The sequence below is a fragment of the Capsicum annuum genome, chromosome 1, assembly GCF_002878395.1.
Source record: "Capsicum annuum cultivar UCD-10X-F1 chromosome 1, UCD10Xv1.1, whole genome shotgun sequence".
NCBI classification, from domain to species: domain Eukaryota; kingdom Viridiplantae; phylum Streptophyta; class Magnoliopsida; order Solanales; family Solanaceae; genus Capsicum; species Capsicum annuum.
In genome coordinates, this window is record NC_061111.1 from 1,942,977 (window position 1) to 1,960,942 (window position 17,966).

Below are 17,966 nucleotides of genomic sequence, written 5' to 3' on the forward strand. Positions count from 1 at the left end.
GAGTTTAGAGCTCCCCTTTGTCTTGTGAACATTGATCCTTCGTTTACTTGAAGTGGAGTCTTGGAGTAATCGGTAAAGTTGCTGCTATGTGATTAGGAGGTTACGTATTCAAGCCTTGGAAACAGCCTTTGATAGAAATACAAGATAAGATTGCGTACAATACAACCTTGTGGTGGGGCCCTTTCCTGAATCCTGCACTTAGCGGAACTTTGGTGCATCACATTGCTTTTTTATTTTACTAGTTCAAGTGTACGCGCCTCGAGCGTGTACCTCACTTTATTAAGTTCAAACGTTACATTAAATAAGATATTTGTTTAAATAATAAAGATGAATACAATAATTAAATTTAATATTTATTGGATAATTTATTTAATTAAACCTAACCTTTACCAAAAAAATTTCTCAAAGACGGTCGACATTCATCTACTATCTGTAAACTACAACAAAACAATGCGATGATAGATACATCAAAACAATGTAATTTTTTTTTGGTTCCCATCTGGTGTTCCGTGCCCGCATTGAAGCCCCCAACTAATCCGGATCGCACGTTGCAGGGCCCATTAAAGTGGCAGCCCAACAGAGTTTTCTCTGTACCCAGGGTCTAACTTTTACATAAAAATTTCCTCAAAGCCGTCGGACACTCATCTACCACCTGTAAATTATAACAAAATAATACTCAATAGAGAAATCAAAGTAATACAACTAAACTTTACCTTTACATAAAAAAAAAATCCTCAAAACAGAGATATAAAAGCAATACAAATAAATCTAACCTTTACCGAAAAAATTTATCAAAGCCGACCGACATTTATCTACCACCTGTAAATTCATCTACGACCTGTAAATTACAACAAAATAATAGAATAGTGATTACAAAGCTTCAGTTTTGAAGAAAATAATTCTTGTCTGAGTGAAAATTTTGACACTAAAAATTGGCTTGAATGAAAACAAAGAAGATATATATATACACACACATTGAATTCTATTATTGTGACAAAAATAGTGAAGAAGTTGAGAGTTAGAAAATTAAGCATTCACCAATCTAGACATGCAACCGAATCAAGTTAGATGAACATCAATCATCCCAATAAATAAACCATTTTTTTCTCTAGTTTAACGTGCATCTCAATATTTATAGGAGTATTTTCTTAATAAAGTCCTATTTTAGGAATATTTTTCTATTCTATTTTAGGAGTATTTTTCTAATTGATCTATACAAAGAAAAATATTAATTGATTCTCCTTCCATATATTTTAGGAGTCTCATATGTTTTAGGAATCTAGTTAATATAATAAAAATAATTAAATAATATTGATTCTCTTTCCATATATTTTAGGAGTTTCATTTATTTTAGGAGTCTAGTTAATATAATAAAAATAATTAAATAATAAATTAAAGAAAATAGTGAAAAAATAATTTTATCTAAAGAAAGTCTTTTAATAAAGGATAAAATATTCAAATCACTTTTTATAAGGACACTTTTATATGACTAAGGATTAAGAAGGAAAGAGTATTTATCATTACTCCATACTTAGTATTTATCATTACTCCATAATTTTTTCTTAAAACAATGACAACTTCTCGTTATATTAAATATAATATTTTTATTAGACTAGATATTTTCAAATTTATGAGACTTTTTTATTTAGGAAAATATATTTGTCTGATTATTGGCATAACTAAGTTTTTATCTCATAGTTTGCGGTAACTTGAAGTTTCAGTTTATGTATTTGACTTTGACCTCTAAAAATTAAATTAATTAACAGATAAACCTATGTTTATAGACTGCAACATAAAACAATGAAAAGGGTTTCGTAATACTTGAAATCATAACTAAGGAGGTATATATGAACAAGTCATTATCGAGATGGATATTTGTACGTAATTGTAATTCACCCTATCCTATTTTAGGAGTATTACACAGGAAAATATTAATTGATTCTCCTTTCATATATTTTAAGAGTTCCATATATTTTAGGAGTCTAGTATAGATAGAGTGAGGGTGGGGTCTTGGAACATAGGAACCTTCAGGGTAAGTGTATTTATTCTTGTCATTCAAAAATTGGTTCTTGATAGTTTCTTTTACTTCGAAATATATCACTTTTATGCTTTGAACATATGTCTTTATCTTTTCTTTGCATGCAAAAAAATATCTCGAGTCCAAATAGACTCTTCTCCTCTTGCATTTCATAATGGGTAAATGAGGCTCACCCCTTCGAGTTAAGTTCGAAGTTTAAACCCAAGGTCCACTGCATGGCGTGCGGGTGCTAGAAGATAGACGAAGAAGGAAAATGGGTCAAAACCCATTGATGAGGTCACTAAAAGACTTGAAAAGTCTCAATTTTTATTACTGTCTTTTTTTATTTATTTATTTAATCATTTATTTATTCATTCATTTCGGTCTTGAAGCCAAAGTTGTATTTAATACAGGTGAAGCAAGACTCGAGCCAAAGGCTCGAAAAATAGTTTACGACAGGTGAAATGGGTTGGAAGCCCAACTAGACTAGGACAGGTCTCGTTGATTTGGGCCTAATGGCCTAAATCCTTTACTTTCTGCCCTCTTCCCCTTTTACGTGTTTATTTGTTTATTAGTTTTGTTTAGACTTTGTTAAAATCTCTACTAAGTCGCCTGAATCTATTTTACACAAGTTTTTTTTTTTTGAAAAAATCAAATCACTATTTCAACAAATTAATCTTTTCGAAGTTAATTAAAAGATGATTTTCAAACAGTCCGGATAACCGCAAGTTAGCGGACGTTTTAGGTTCCTAACACCTTCCTAAAACGTTAATAGGAACCGCTTATCTAGAATCTCTAACTTAAAACAATTTTCCTATTTTGAATCGTTTGAAGTAACTCTCTAAAGGTTTCTTAATTCCTTTTCAAAATTAAGTGGCAACTCTCTTCAAAAGTCAAAATTTCTCCGCAAAACAGTAGGGAGGAGTACAAGTTAGCTAGGAAAGAGGCTAAGTTAGCAGTTACGGCTGCTAAAAAGGCAGCTTTTGTGAGCTTGTATGCGGGGTTGGAGGAGCGAGGTGGGGAAAAAAGGTTGTATAGGCTTTCTAAGGCGAGGGAGAGAAAGGGTCGTGACCTAACCAAGTGAAGTGCATTAAGGGGGAGGATGGTAGTGTGCTGGTGGAGGACGCTCATATTAAGAGAAGATGGCAGTTGTATTTTCACAGACTTTTGAATGATGAGGGGGACAAGGACATTGTGCTAGGGGAGCTGGAGCACTCAGAGAGGTGTCGCGATTCCGGTATTGTAGGCGTTTTAAGGTGGAGGAGGTCAGTGAAGTTATTCGCAGAATGCGGAGGGGTAGGGCGACAGGGCCAGACGAGATCCCTGTGGACTTTTGAAAGTTTGCGGGCAGGGTTGGTTTAAGGTGGTTGATCGAATTGTTTAATGACATTTTCAACATTGCAAAAATACCTGAGGAGTAGAAGTGGAGCACCATGATTCCTCTATATAAAAACAATGGTGACATCCAGAGTTGCAATAACTATAGGGGTATTAAGTTGTTGAGTCATACTATGAAGATTTGGGAGAGAGTGGTAGAGCGGAGGTTGAGGAGGATAGTGTCTATTTTGGAGAACCAGTTTGGCTTTATGCCTGGTCGCTCGATGACGGAGGCAATTCACCTGGTGTGGAGACTGGTGGAGCAGTATAGCGAAAGGAAGAAGGATCTCCACATGGTATTTATCGACTTGGAGAAGGCATACGACAAAGTTCCTAGGGGGGTTCTTTGGAGATGCTTTGAGGTGAGTGGGGTCCCGGTGCCATACATCAGATCGATCAAGGACATATATGAAGGAGCTAAGACTCAGGTGAGGACAGCGGGAGGAGATTCTGAGCATTTTTCGGTCATGACAGGGTTGCATCAGGGATCGACTCTTAGCCCTTTTCTGTTTGCTTTGGTGATGGATATTTTAACGCGGCGTATTCAAGGTGAGGTTCCTTGGTGCATGCTTTTTGCGGATGATGTAGTGTTGATTAATGAGACGCGGGGAGGTATGAATGATAAATTGGAGGTTTGGAGACAAACACTTGAGTCTAAAGGGTTCAGGTTGAGTAGGAGCAAGACAGAGTATATGGAATGCAAGTTTAATGACTTGAGGCAGGAGGACGAGTTGGTAGCTAGGTTGGACTCTCAGGTAGTGTGTAGGAGGGATAGTTTTAAGTATCTCGGGTCCTTGATTAAGGGAAATGGTGGGATTGATGAGGATATCTCCTACCGGAATGGGGCAGGTTGGATGAAGTGGAGGCTAGTCTCGGGAGTGTTGTATGATAAGAAGGTGCCGCTCAAACTTAAAGAAAAATTTTACAGAGTGGTAGTCCGTCCGACCAGATTATATGGAGCGGAGTGTTGGCCGGTAAAGAACGCCCATATCCAAAAATTGAAGTTGGTGGAAATGCGGATGTTGCGTTGGATGTGTGGACTTACTAGGAGTGATAGAGTTAGGAATGAGATTATTTAGGAGAAGGTCGGAGTGACTTCGGTGGAGGACAAGATGCGGGAAGTTCGATTGAGATGGTTCGGGCATATGAGTAGGAGGGCCGCAGATGCCCTAGTTCGTAGGTGTGAAAGACTAGCTTTGAATGGTTTCAGGTGGAGTAGAGGAAGACCGAAGAAATATTGGAGGGAAGTGATTAGACGGGACATGGAGAAGTTACAGCTTACGGAGGACATGACCCTAGATAGGAAGGTATGGAGGATGCGGATAGGAGTAGAAGGTTAGTGCCTGCGGATGGGCCGTATTCGGAAGCTAGGAGAGCTTTGGAGTGGGGGTATTGTGGGTGAGGGTACCTTTGGTTTGTTAGTATAGGGTTCTACTGTGTGGGTGCCTTGTTTTTATTATTCCAACGTGCTTTATTATGAATTTACTTATTATTCTTTGTCCTGAGCTGGGGGTCTATCGGAAACAGCCTTGCTACCTCTCCGGAGGTAGTGGTATGGACTGCGTACATTTTACCCTCCCCAGACCCCATCGTGTGGGAATACACTGGGTTTGTTTTTGTTGTTGTATAGATTATAGATATAGATATAAATTATAGATTATAGATATAGATTATAGATATGTGGTACATTTTTTATGTGACATTAAATCATTTGTCTTGTGAAGTCTTTTAAAGAAAATCATATGAGTTTAATCCAAACCCGATAATAATATCGATCACATCAATATTAATAGGAAAAAGGCTTAAATATGCCATTGAACTATTAGAAATGGCTCATTTATGCCATCAGTTAAAAGTTGAGCTCATTCATGCCATCGTCGTTACAAAACCAGCTTTTCCATGACATTACTTTTTAACGGTGATTTTCAAAAACAGCTTTGCCACGTGGTCTTTTATTAGAGATCCACATCATTAATTAAAATAAGCAAAAAGGCTCAAATATGCCATTGAACTATCAGAGATGGCTCATTTATGCCATTAGTTAAATGTTCGGCTTATTCATGCCATCACCGTTATAAAATCAACCCACCCATGCCATTACTTTTTAATGATGGATTTTTAAAAATAACTTTGTCACGTGGTCTTTTATTATAAGTCCACTCCATTAATAAAAAGAAATCAATATTAATTTCAAAATATTTGAAATTAGTTAGTATCGAGATTATTTATTCCAGCATATATATCATAATGATGGGAGAAGTTATCACATATACTTGGTGGGATAATTGGAATAACAGACTTCTTTTAAGCCTATATTTGAAAATAATTTTTCAACAATGGATGCTCCACTAATTCGTGATGGAAGAAGTTATCCCATATACACGGCGGGATAGTTGGGATAACAGACTTCATTTAAGCCGTTATTTAGAAATGATTTTTCAATAATGTATGCTCCCCTAATTCGTGATGGGAGAATATTGGAGAAGCTCTATTGATACGCCTCTTTCTTTTTCTTGTTTGCCCTAATCGTTCATTGACTTATTTTCTTGCAACTTCGGAGTATATATTGAGTTACTGGAATTAAAATGTAGGATAAAATTTTTTATGTTTCTGTTAAGCATAACATTTATAATGATTTAGAATCAACTAGAAATAGCCAAGGGCTATACATTAATCACTATTTCTTCTGATCAGAAAAATAGTTGTTGTTGTAGGAAAAAAATACTTTAATGGGTGTGAGTCGGGTTATATTAAATGAACCGGTTGTTTTATGGATCTAAGATATTTGAAATTAATATTGATTTATTTTAATGAATGTCGCGGACCTCTAATAAAAGGCCACATAGAAAACAATTTTTGAAAACACACCATTAAAAAGTAATGACATGGGTGAGCTGATTTTATAACGACGATGACATGAATGAGCTGAACTTTTAACTGATGATATAAATGAGCCATTTATGATAGTTCAATGGCATATTTGAGCCTTTTTCCTTATTTTAATTAATGACGTGACCTTTAATAAAAGGCCATGTGGCAAAGATGTTTTTGAAAATCACCATTAAAAATTAATGGCATGAATGAGCCGATTTTATAACGGCGATGACATGAATGAGTCAAACTTTTAACTGATGACATAAATGAATCATTTCTGATAGTTCAATAACATATTTTAGCCTTTTTCCATATTAATATTACCTTCGAGTTATTTAATTTAGCCCCACGTATTAATACATTATACATGAACTATTAAAGAAAAAATTCCGGACTCAAGGGGAAAGGTGTGGTAAACATAAATGATAATGGGAACATATCTAACTATACCATATTTAAAAAATATTTATAATTTATTGTTATATAATTTTAATACATGCATAATTTACTTTTAATAAATAGTGTAAATTTTTTATCAAAAAATAAGCATAAAATATTTAAGACATTTATACTACATCTATATTGTATTCATGATTAAATTTTGGTAAATAATGTTATACATCTATATTGCATTCATAATTCGTTATTATTGTATAGTGCATTTTTTTTAATCAAAACAAGTATAATTCATTTTAATACACTTCTAATACATCTATGTTGTATATAAATTCACTTTAATATATAATACAATTGCTATAGATCATAAATATTTTGTAGATGTGGTATATGTAATAAATAAAAACTATATTTGAAAGCAATAAATATTTTTTAAAAAGTATTAAATAAGTAATTTTACATAAATAATTTGGGCTGAACATTCATACCAAGGTAAAACAATTATTTAATGATAAGATAACCTTATAATAATATGATGATTGAGACTCTAGTTAATTAACGTGGGTCAACAAGTGATTAATACTACCAGCTCCTTACACAACAAAATTTTTTATTATGGGAAAAATTACCTATTTAAGTACCTTTTTATAAAATATTTACTGCTTAAGATATACCATATATAGAATATTTACTGCTTTCAAATATGTTTTTCATTATTACCTAAGATATACCATATATAAAATATTTGCTGCTTTCAAATATATTTTTTCATTTATTACCTAAAATATACCACCATATTTAGAAAATATTAACATCTATAGCAATTCTGCCATATATTAAAAGTGAATTATGTATGCAATACAGATGCATTAAAAGTGAATTATATATGCAATACAGATGCGTCAGAAGTGCATTAAATATATTATATTTGTTTTGGTAAGAAAAAATGCACTATATATTAAAAACGAATCATGCATGCAATATAGATTTATTACACTATATACCAAAAATGAATTTTATATGCAATATAAATGTATATAAGTGAATTAAACGTATTATGCTTGTTTTGGTAAAAAATCTACACTATATATATAAGTAATTGTACATGTATTAAATTATATAAATATAAATAATAAATATTTTCCAAATATGGTATTCTTAGATATGTTTCCCATTATTTTATACCCTTTGTTCTTCAATCTGTTCTTTCACCACGTTCTCGGCCAACTTGTTCAACTCGCTGTGAGTAGTTTTGCTTCTTTTTAATAGTTGTAATTGTAAATTTTTATGGCCCACATATTTTATTTATTTGATGATTTAATAATTATTGAATAAGTTAAATTTTAAATTTGTATGGGAAAGTTACCTGTTACTAGGATAATTTATGACTCCTAGTAGGATAATTATTGACTGTTAGTGGATAATTATTATTTCCACTAATCACGTTGATGGAACGTGAGACCATGACTGACTATTCCCTATTATAAAAGGGGTCCTCTCTGCCAAAAGAAGAATAGGCTCCATCAAACACTATTCTGAAACGGAAGGTTAAGAGAGAGAAATAATATTCTACTTTTGTGCTTCCGCTGATCTCAGTCAAAAAAGCTGTGGAGAATTCTGGTATGTTTCTTGACTGACTTTTAAATTATTAAAGCATAGTATGTGAAAATCATTAAGTTCTATGTTCCTAAATAATTGCTAGGATTATATATATATATATATATATATATATATAAAAGAATGTTCAAGTTCATATAATCCGTTATATGCCTACATGTGTTATCAGAGTAAGGTTTAAGAACTAATGTTTTTTCATACGTAAAAGTAAAAGTTTTTCCAAATTTTGTGATAAATTAGGGATTTACAATTACCGTTATTAGTAGATTTCTGTGATTTGATGACTAAATTGTGATGGCATAATTTGTTTTTGGCCATTTAGTTGATAAATTATGAAATTTTATTATGATGGTGCCAAATAAACTGTACGTAATGTGATGACAGTACGATGTGTTACAACCGTAGTTGATAATGATGTGTCAATGTAAGTATTAACTAAATGACTTACAATTATAGTTGACCAATCCAAAGCATTGTCATATTATTTTTTCCACTGGCTGTAAATAGTGTCTTTGATATTATTATTACGAATGTGTTGTTAATTAGTAATTGCCTTTGACAACTGTATGCTCATTATGATCATGACAGTGAACAACACAATTTTAATGACCACGTCTCACGTTCTGTTTTAATCCAAAGACAGAAAGGAAATTAATCATTAGTTTATTAATTTTATTATTATTTCTTTTTAACTATTTTGTCTATAATGGTCAAATGGAAAATTCCGATTCAACATGTTATCTTTACAATTTTATGTAGCCATATTAAATATGAAAATCCTTACTGGACAATTCGAATATTAACCTTTCGAATGTCATATCTTCTAAAAACAATCGAAATTGGTTTCTGAATTCTCTGTGGTATAATGAAATCTTACTATTTGGAGCACTTTGAGCGATTAAAGTAGTATAGTTTTTTTTTTTAAAACTTATTAGACAAGAAATAATTGTGATATTATTTTGGATCTTTTGGAATTATATATGTAAGATTCATTAATCACCAAAGTGGTCGAATCTTTATAAAATTAATTCCAAAATAAAAAAAATAATTAAATTTAAGTTAATTGCCCATTAATCTTGATGCCTATAAATGATGTAATAATTATGGCTAGTTAAAGGTTTTGGTTATAAGACATTTGTGGATCAGCCAAAGGTTGATTGTTTGTTCGTATAACCGATAAACATTAAAGAGATAATTTTGATGTATCGTTAATTTTATTTATTTATCCAAAGATAGTAAGTATTATTAATTGATGCATTAAATATTATCGATTTGTGTTAAATAAATTTTTAAGCATCATTATGTTTAAAATTGTATTTTAATTTTTCTCCCAAAGGAGAATATCAATATGCATTTAAGTAAATTATTTCTGAATTTGATAATGTAATTGAACTCGTAACTCAAAGTATTAATAAATGAGCATGTTTTACTTGCAACACTTGCCCTTCATTCTCACTCTGCCTCTGTTACGATTTTTAATGGATTTAACTTTTCAGATTGGTGCGAACAGATCAAATTTCATCTTGGGGTTTTAGATCTTGATGTTGCACTTTACTCTGAAAAGCCAACTGCTATTACTAAAGCTAGCAGTGATGAAGAAAAGTCTTATTATAAGCACTAGGATCGGTCTAACAGATTAGGCCTAATGTTCATGCGAATGAATATTGCGGACAACATTACGACTACTCTTCCCAAAACTGAAAGTGCAAAAAAATTTCTGAAACTTGTGGAAGAGTCTTCCCAAACTGCTGATAAGTCTCTTGCTGGGACACTAATGGGTACTTTGACCACCATGAAGTTTGATGGTTCACGTACTATGCATGAGCATGTCATTGAAATGAAAAATATAGCAGCAAGACTTAAGTCATTGGGAATGGACGTGGAATAAAATTTCCTTGTGCAGTTCATCATCAACTCATTACCGTCTGAGTATGGTTCTTTTCAAATGAACTACAACACCATGAAAGACAAACGGAACGTGCATGAATTGCATGGTATGTTGGTTCAAGAGGAAATGAGGCTAAAGATCAAGAAACCCACTCCATTAATTATGTAAATCATCAAGGAGCTGAAAATAAAGGAAAGAATCATGGTAAGGGACAATAGAAACAACTTAATGTTAATCAGTCCTTATCTCAAGTACGTAAGAAAGGAAACAAGAATGGGAAGTGTCATTTCTGTGAAAAATCTAGACACTTTCAGAAAGATTGCCTGAAACGTAAGACATGGTTTGAGAAGAAAGGTAAGCCTTGTGCTTTTACATGTCTCGAATCAAATTTAACTGAAGTTCCTTATAATACTTGGTGGATTGACTCTGGTTGTACTGTTCATGTTTCTAATACTATGCAAGGATTACTTATAATCCAAACCATAAACAAGAATGAAAGATTTGTTTACATGGGGAATAGAGTGAAAGTTCCAGTTGAAGCTGTTGGGACTTATCATCTGATTCTCGATACTGGGCGTCACTTAGATTTAGTTGAAACTTATTATTTTCCTTCTGTTTTGAGAAGTTTAGTTTCATTGTCTAAATTGGATAAGACTGGATATTCCTTTAATTTTGATAATAGATGTTTTAGTTTGTTTAAACATAATTATCTCATTGGTACTGGTACTCTTTGTGATAACTTATACAAACTAAATCTTGATAATCTGTTTGCTGAAACACTCTTAACTTTGCATCATAATGTTGGAACCAAACGAAGTTTGGTGAATGAACAATCTGCTTGCTTGTGGCATAAACGTTTAGGTCACATATCTAAAGAAAGGCTGGAAAGATTAATAAAGAATGAAATTCTTCCAGATTTAGATTTTACTGACCTTAATATTTGTGTTGATTGTGTTAAAGGAAAATAAACAAAACACACATAGAAAGGAGCCACAAGAAACACACAGCTTCTTGAAATTATACACACTGATATATGTGGTCCTTTTGATATCACATCTTTCAATAAAGAAAAATATTTTATCACTTTTATTGATGATTTTTCACGTTATGGATATATCTATTTGTTGCATGAAAAATCTCAAGCGATTAATGCCTTAGAGGTATTTATTACTAAGGTTGAAAGACAATTAGATAGAAAGGTGAAAATAATCAGGTCTGATAGAGGTGGTGAATATTATGGAAGATATGATGAAAGTGGACAACACCCAGGTCCATTTGCTAAATTTCTCGAAAAGCGTGGCATATGTGCTCAATACAGAATGCCTGGCACACCACAACAAAATGGTGTGGCAGAAAGACATAATCGTACATTAATGGATATGGTTGGGATTATGTTAAGTAATTCATCTTTACCTCCTTCGTTATGGATGTATGCTTTAAGGACTGTCATTTACTTGCTAAATAGGGTTCCTAGTAAAGCAGTTCCAAAGACACCTTTTGAACTGTGGACTGGTAGGAAACCTAGTTTGAGGCACCTGCATGTTTGGGGTTGCTCGGCAGAAGTTAGAGTATACAATCTACAAGAAAAGAAATTAGATTCAAGAACAATCAGTGGTTTCTTCATTGGTTATCCAGAAAAATCAAAGGGGTATAGATTTTACTGTCCTAATCATAGCACGAGAATAGTTGAAACTGGAAACACTAGATTCGTTGAGAATGGCGAAGTTAGTGGGAGTGAAGAACCACGTAATGTGAAAATTAAAGAAGTTAGGGTGAAAATTCCCCTATCCTGTACTTCTTTTAAATTTGTTGTTCCTGAAGTTATTGCACAGTAAAGTAATCAACAAGAACAACAAATTAATGCTCCTACTAATGAATCCATAATTGATAAACCTGTAGTAGATGAATCACAAGAAGTAGAATCAAGAAGATCTCAAAGACAAAGAAGATCTGCTATTTTTGATGATTACTTGGTATATCTGTATGTGTTAGAAACTGACTTGGGAATTGATGATGATCCAGTTTCATTTTCATAAGCCATTGAAAGCAACAATTCTGATAAATGAATAAATGCTATGAATGATGAGTTAAAATCTATGGAACAAAACGAAGTTTGGGACCTTGTTGAATTACCCGAAGGTTCCAAAAGAGTTGGGTGTAAATGGGTCTTCAACACCAAATGCGACTCAACTGGCAACATCGAACGCCATAAGGCCAGATTTGTTGCCAAAGGTTTCACTCAAAAGGATGGAATTGATAATAAAGAGACGTTTTCACCTGTCTCTAGAAAAGATTCACTCAAAATTATAAAGACCTTGGTAGCTTATTCTGACTTAGAGCTACATCAAATGGATGTGGAGAAAATGGTCTGTTACCCCCCTAACCTTTATCAAAATCCCAACTACACACTCAACCTTTTAATGTGACCTATTACCCTCCTGAACTTAGTTTTTACCGAATTTATTACCCCCCAGTTGCTGATGTGTCACTGGACGTGACTACACGCGCCCATAGGTGCGTCAGTTGACTTTTTTTCACTTTAAAATCATTAGTTTTTGATTGCCACATCATTGTTTTAATAAATATTATTTTTTCTTAATAAATATTGTCATGTCATGTCTTCTTCTTCTCTTTTCCAAAACAAAAGTTAAAGAACTCATTAATGGAGTTCTTCATCTTCCTCATTATGGATTTTTTCGAAACCAAGAAATTCTTTTTGTTCCAAAACCGAAATCAAGAAACACTTGAACTAAGAAAACAATAAGAGTTCTCCGATTAATGAATTCTTGAATGAGGAAGATGGGAAACTCCGATTCAAAAAACTTGAAAAAAAATTAAGAACTTGAATTCTTGAATGAGGAGATGAGGAAGATGATAAATTAATCTTGAATGCCATTGATTAGTTCTTGGATGCTATTGAAGAAGAAATGTCATTAAACCCGAATTAACTTGAAAAAATTTAAGAACTTGGGTGTTTGAGGAGTCAAGATTATATTTTGGCTCTATTGAGTAGTCAAAATCAGATGCAACAGGAGAAGAAGCATTGGGTGTTTCCTCATAAGTTGTCTGTTCAACTGAGTCGTCTGCCCAATAAAAATTGATTTCACAATATGGAACATAGCCATCATCCTCAGCTCGTGGAAACATGTTTAAAAGAAGAGAAAAGTCATCGTTTTTTCTAGATTGCTGTTGAACTTCATGCAAAACCACCTTATCCAGCTCAAAATGTCTAGCTGTATCCTCCATGTCCAATATATCTTCCCTTAGGCAAAGGATTCTACTGCTGCCGCAAGGGAAATCAAGTGACCTAGTATCTGATGAACAACAACCATTCAACCAATCATCAGTTCCAACAAGCATTGCCAATATAATTAGACAAGAAAAAGAAAGATAAGATTCTTAGATGCCATTGAAGAAGAAGAAGAATTGGAGAAGAAGAAGAATTGAAGAAGAAAAAGAAGAAGAAGAAGAAGAAGAAGAAGAAGAAGAAGAAAGAAAAATAATAGTTAAAATGGAAAATGGGGATGAAAAAAGGAAATAATAAAGTTTTCTTTCCTCTATTGATTGCCTCTTTCCAAAAGGATGAGTCTGACGAAGACATCGCTTCTTTAAATGTTTGAGGCTCATTTTATAAGAGAAATGTTACAAAATCCGATCCAAACAAAGTTGACATTCTTTGACGTGTACTACGTCTTGGATTTTATTTATTATGTACATTCTCACTTGGTTCATCTCAAGGTCGTTTGGAACCTCCACTAGATTGTTCGTGTCTAATTTTATACGGGTAAATGTTTTCAAAGAATTCAGCATTATCTAATTCAATTACCGTATTTTCACTAATATCCGGATGTTCGGATTTATGAACCAAAAATCGACATGCTTTACTAATTTTAGCATATCCTATGAACACACAGTCCACCATTTTAGGTCTTATTTTAACCTTTTTACGTATAGGAACTTGAACCTTCGCTAGACACCCCCACACTTTAAAATATTTCAAGTTAGACTTCCTTCCTTTCCATTTTTAGTAAGAAATTAATTGTGTCTTAGGGAACTCTGTTGAGTCGATTGGCCGTAAGGATAGCCTCCTCCCATAAGTTTTGCAGTAAATCAGAACTTATAAGTAAGACATTCATCATTTCCTTCAAAGTTCGATTTTTCTTTCTGCAATTCCATTAGATTGAGGTGAATACGGGGCTGCAGTTTGATGGATTATTCCATTCTCTACACATATTTGCGCAAAGGGAGATTCATATTCTCCGCCCCTATCACTTCTTATGATTTTGATCTTTTTGTCTAACTGATTTTCAACTTCAGTTTTATATTGCCTAAACGCATCTATTGCTTCATCCTTACTATTTAGCAAGTAGACATAACAATATCTAGTGCAATCGTCAATAAAATTTATGAAATACTTTTTCCCACCACGAGATGGTGTTGACTTCATATCACAAATGCCAGTGTGTATTAAGTCTAAGGGATTGAAATTCCTTTCAACGGACTTATAAGGATGCTTTGCATACTTTGATTCCACACACGTTTGACACTTTGATTTATTGCACTCAAAGTTTGGCAAAACTTCTAAGTTAATTAGTTTTCATAGCGTTTTCTAATTAACATGGCCTAAACGTTCATGCCATAAATCATAAGAGTCAAGCAAATAAGACGAATTCAAACTTTTATTCATTTCAACAGTCATTACATTCATCTTATAAAGGCCCTCCGTGAGATAGCATTTTCCTACATACATTTCTCCTTTGCTTACTACAATTTTTCCAGAAACGGTTACACATTTGAATCCATTCTTATCTAGGAGTGAAACAGAAATTAAGTTCCTACGTAAATCCGGAACATATAACACATTGTTCAATGTCAAGACCTTGCCGAAAGTCATCTTTAAGCAAATTTTTCCTGTTCCCTCCACCTTAGCAGTAGCGGAGTTGGCCATGTAAAGCATTTCTTCTGCTTGAGCTGGAGCAAATGACAAGAACAACTCTTTGTTTGCGCAAACATGGAGTGTGGTACCTAAATCTATCCACCATTCGCGTGGATTCCCCACCAAGTTGCATTCCGTGAATATAGCACACAAATCATCATATTCTTGGTTGGGCTCAATCATATTCGCTTGGTTCTTTTTCTTGCCTTTCTTCGGGGCTCAACAATCTGTGGACTTGTGGCCAATTTTGCCACAATTGAAGCATTTTCCCTTGAACTTTTTCTTGGGTTGATTGCTTCCATGTTCAACTTTCTTTATTTTCTTCGAGTTGTTTTGGCCATCTTCTATAATATGTGCTCCACTCATTGTAGAATTTTTCTTTGGCCTTCTTTCGGCAGCTTTATTGTCCTCTTCAATACGAAGTCGGACGATAAGATCTTCAATAGTCATCTCCTTGCGCTTATGCTTTAAGTAGTTTTTGAAGTCTTTCCACAAAGCTGGTAGCTTCTCAACTATTGTTGTTACTTGACAAACATCATTCACAATTAAACCTTCTGCTAGGAGATCATGTATGATGACTTGCAACTCCTGTACTTGAGAGACAACAGATTTGCTATCAATCATTTTGAAGTCCAAGAACCGTGCAACAAGGAATTTCTTAATTCCCGCATCTTTCATTTTATATTTCCATTCAAGTGCCCCCACAGTTCTTTTGATGTTTTGGTTCCACTATAGACATTATAGAGGTCGTCTTGGAGACCACTCAGAATATAGTTTCTGCAGAGAAAATCCGAATGTTTCCAAGCTTCTACAATAACGAAGCGGTCCTTATCTGAGGTTCCCTCGGGCACCTCAGGAGCGTCTTCGCTAGTGAACCGTTGTAGACATAAAGTGGTGAGGTAAAAGAACATATTTTGTTGCCACCGCTTGAAGTCAATGCCAGAAAATTTTTCGGGCTTCTCCGCCGGTGCCATCGTTTGCAGAGCATTTGTGCGACTTGATGTGATAATATTATTTGCCCCCATAGACGTTGTCGCATCCATCATTTGGCTTTGAGTTATCATTTTTTCTATCACCACAAGACAGAAAAATTAGTATTTTTCAGAATACTATTAATAAAGTTAAATAACTTTAAACTCTTCTTCTTCTTGTTTCTAGTTAACGATGAAGTTTTTATTACTTCGAATTGTCAACCGAGTGAACCTTAACTTGTGATGAAGATTTTATGTCTTCTAATCACTATTTAAATTCAAGCGGAGTAGAAAGCCTAAGCTTTAATCTCCAAAAACAAGCAATACAGATTCTGTAAGATTTATTTCCTTAAGATTGTTATCTTCCACAATACGGGTACGTAGAATCTGTATAATAGAATAACAACTTCAACTCGAGTTCAAGTATGAACAAGAATACAATGAAGTTGAACAAATACCCTCAACACAAGATCAAAATGATCTTTACAAGAGGTGTATTTTATATTTCAGAAATATAGAGGAAGCAGAAATTGTTAAGGCCAAGTCGTCCGAATTCACGGACTTTTCTTAAGGAAATAATTCCCCTCACTGTACCCGAGGTTGCGGAATTTTTCCTCCCAGGATAAAATGGCCAACAATTCAAGTATAGCGGTACCTCAAATACTTGAATTCTTCGAACGCACTCTCGGTTTGATTGATCACAAAGAGTATTTTGAAGACAAGAAGATTTATGTGTAATCTGAAATTTTCATGCTCTAACCTGTGGAAGAAAACAGGTTATTTATAGCCACAACATGCCCCTCCGAAAAGGTGTCATTGGTTCAATTTTAGAGGTGTGTCTTTTCCTTAAAATGCATGTTTGTTTATTTAAAACAGTGCATTAATTTTCTGAAACAGTACACCTTTTCAAGAACAAGTGCACCAGTTCGAAACAGTGCATCACTTCATTGAAGAGCTGCATCGGTTTGAACCAATGTATATACTATTTCGAAAATCTACATCTGCTCAATCGAAACAATGCATTAATTCAGAACCACCACGGCATTTCGTTGCACCAGTTCGAACACAACATTGTTTCATGTCGAAATAGTGCAACGGTTCACTGCATGCATGCATAAATAAATGGAACGTTTATTTATTTGTTTCTGTCAAATAAAATTTGTCAAAAAAATAAGTCTCATCAATCATTTGCCAAATTCAAAGCCAAGCAAGCGACAACAACAGCACAAGATATCTCTATTTCCTTGCCTCACTTACTATTTGAAGTAAGTGTTTCACTTTATAAACACTTTAAAGTTCTCTTCTTCCACCAATGTGGGAGTAGAGTAAACTTTCCAATTTAAAGAGTACGCTTTCCAATTTGGGTGTCTCCTTTCCTTCACTTGATTTCTCCATTTTCCATTCAACACATATATATATAGAACCTAACACTACATTCGCCACTGTTCGTAAGAGCTTAATGCCGAATGAAGGACCTTCTTCTGCAGCTCTTTAATTTGCCATTGGCTAATTGGTAAGTCATGCATTAGCTGCATAACATACAATGCATCAAATACTGCAAAACAAATGTTGTTTCACCAGCATGTTGTTGTCTACGTTGTGGTAACCATTTAAGAAAATGACACAGGTACATTCTCAAGTTGCTTATGAAATCATGGAGCTGATGCAAACAAGGCCGTGTTAGGAGACCTCATCCCGCGGATAATATAATCCTCAGAGCGCTGTACATGACCCTTTGCGGGTTCTTTGCTGCTATGTTGCCATTATATATTCTTTGTTGACATTATCGGTGTTGTCGGAGCCATTGGCTTTACTCCTCTTGATGATTTCATTTCATTTCTCCTAATGCTACTTTACAACATGACATGACTTTCAAACCAAAGAAATCAT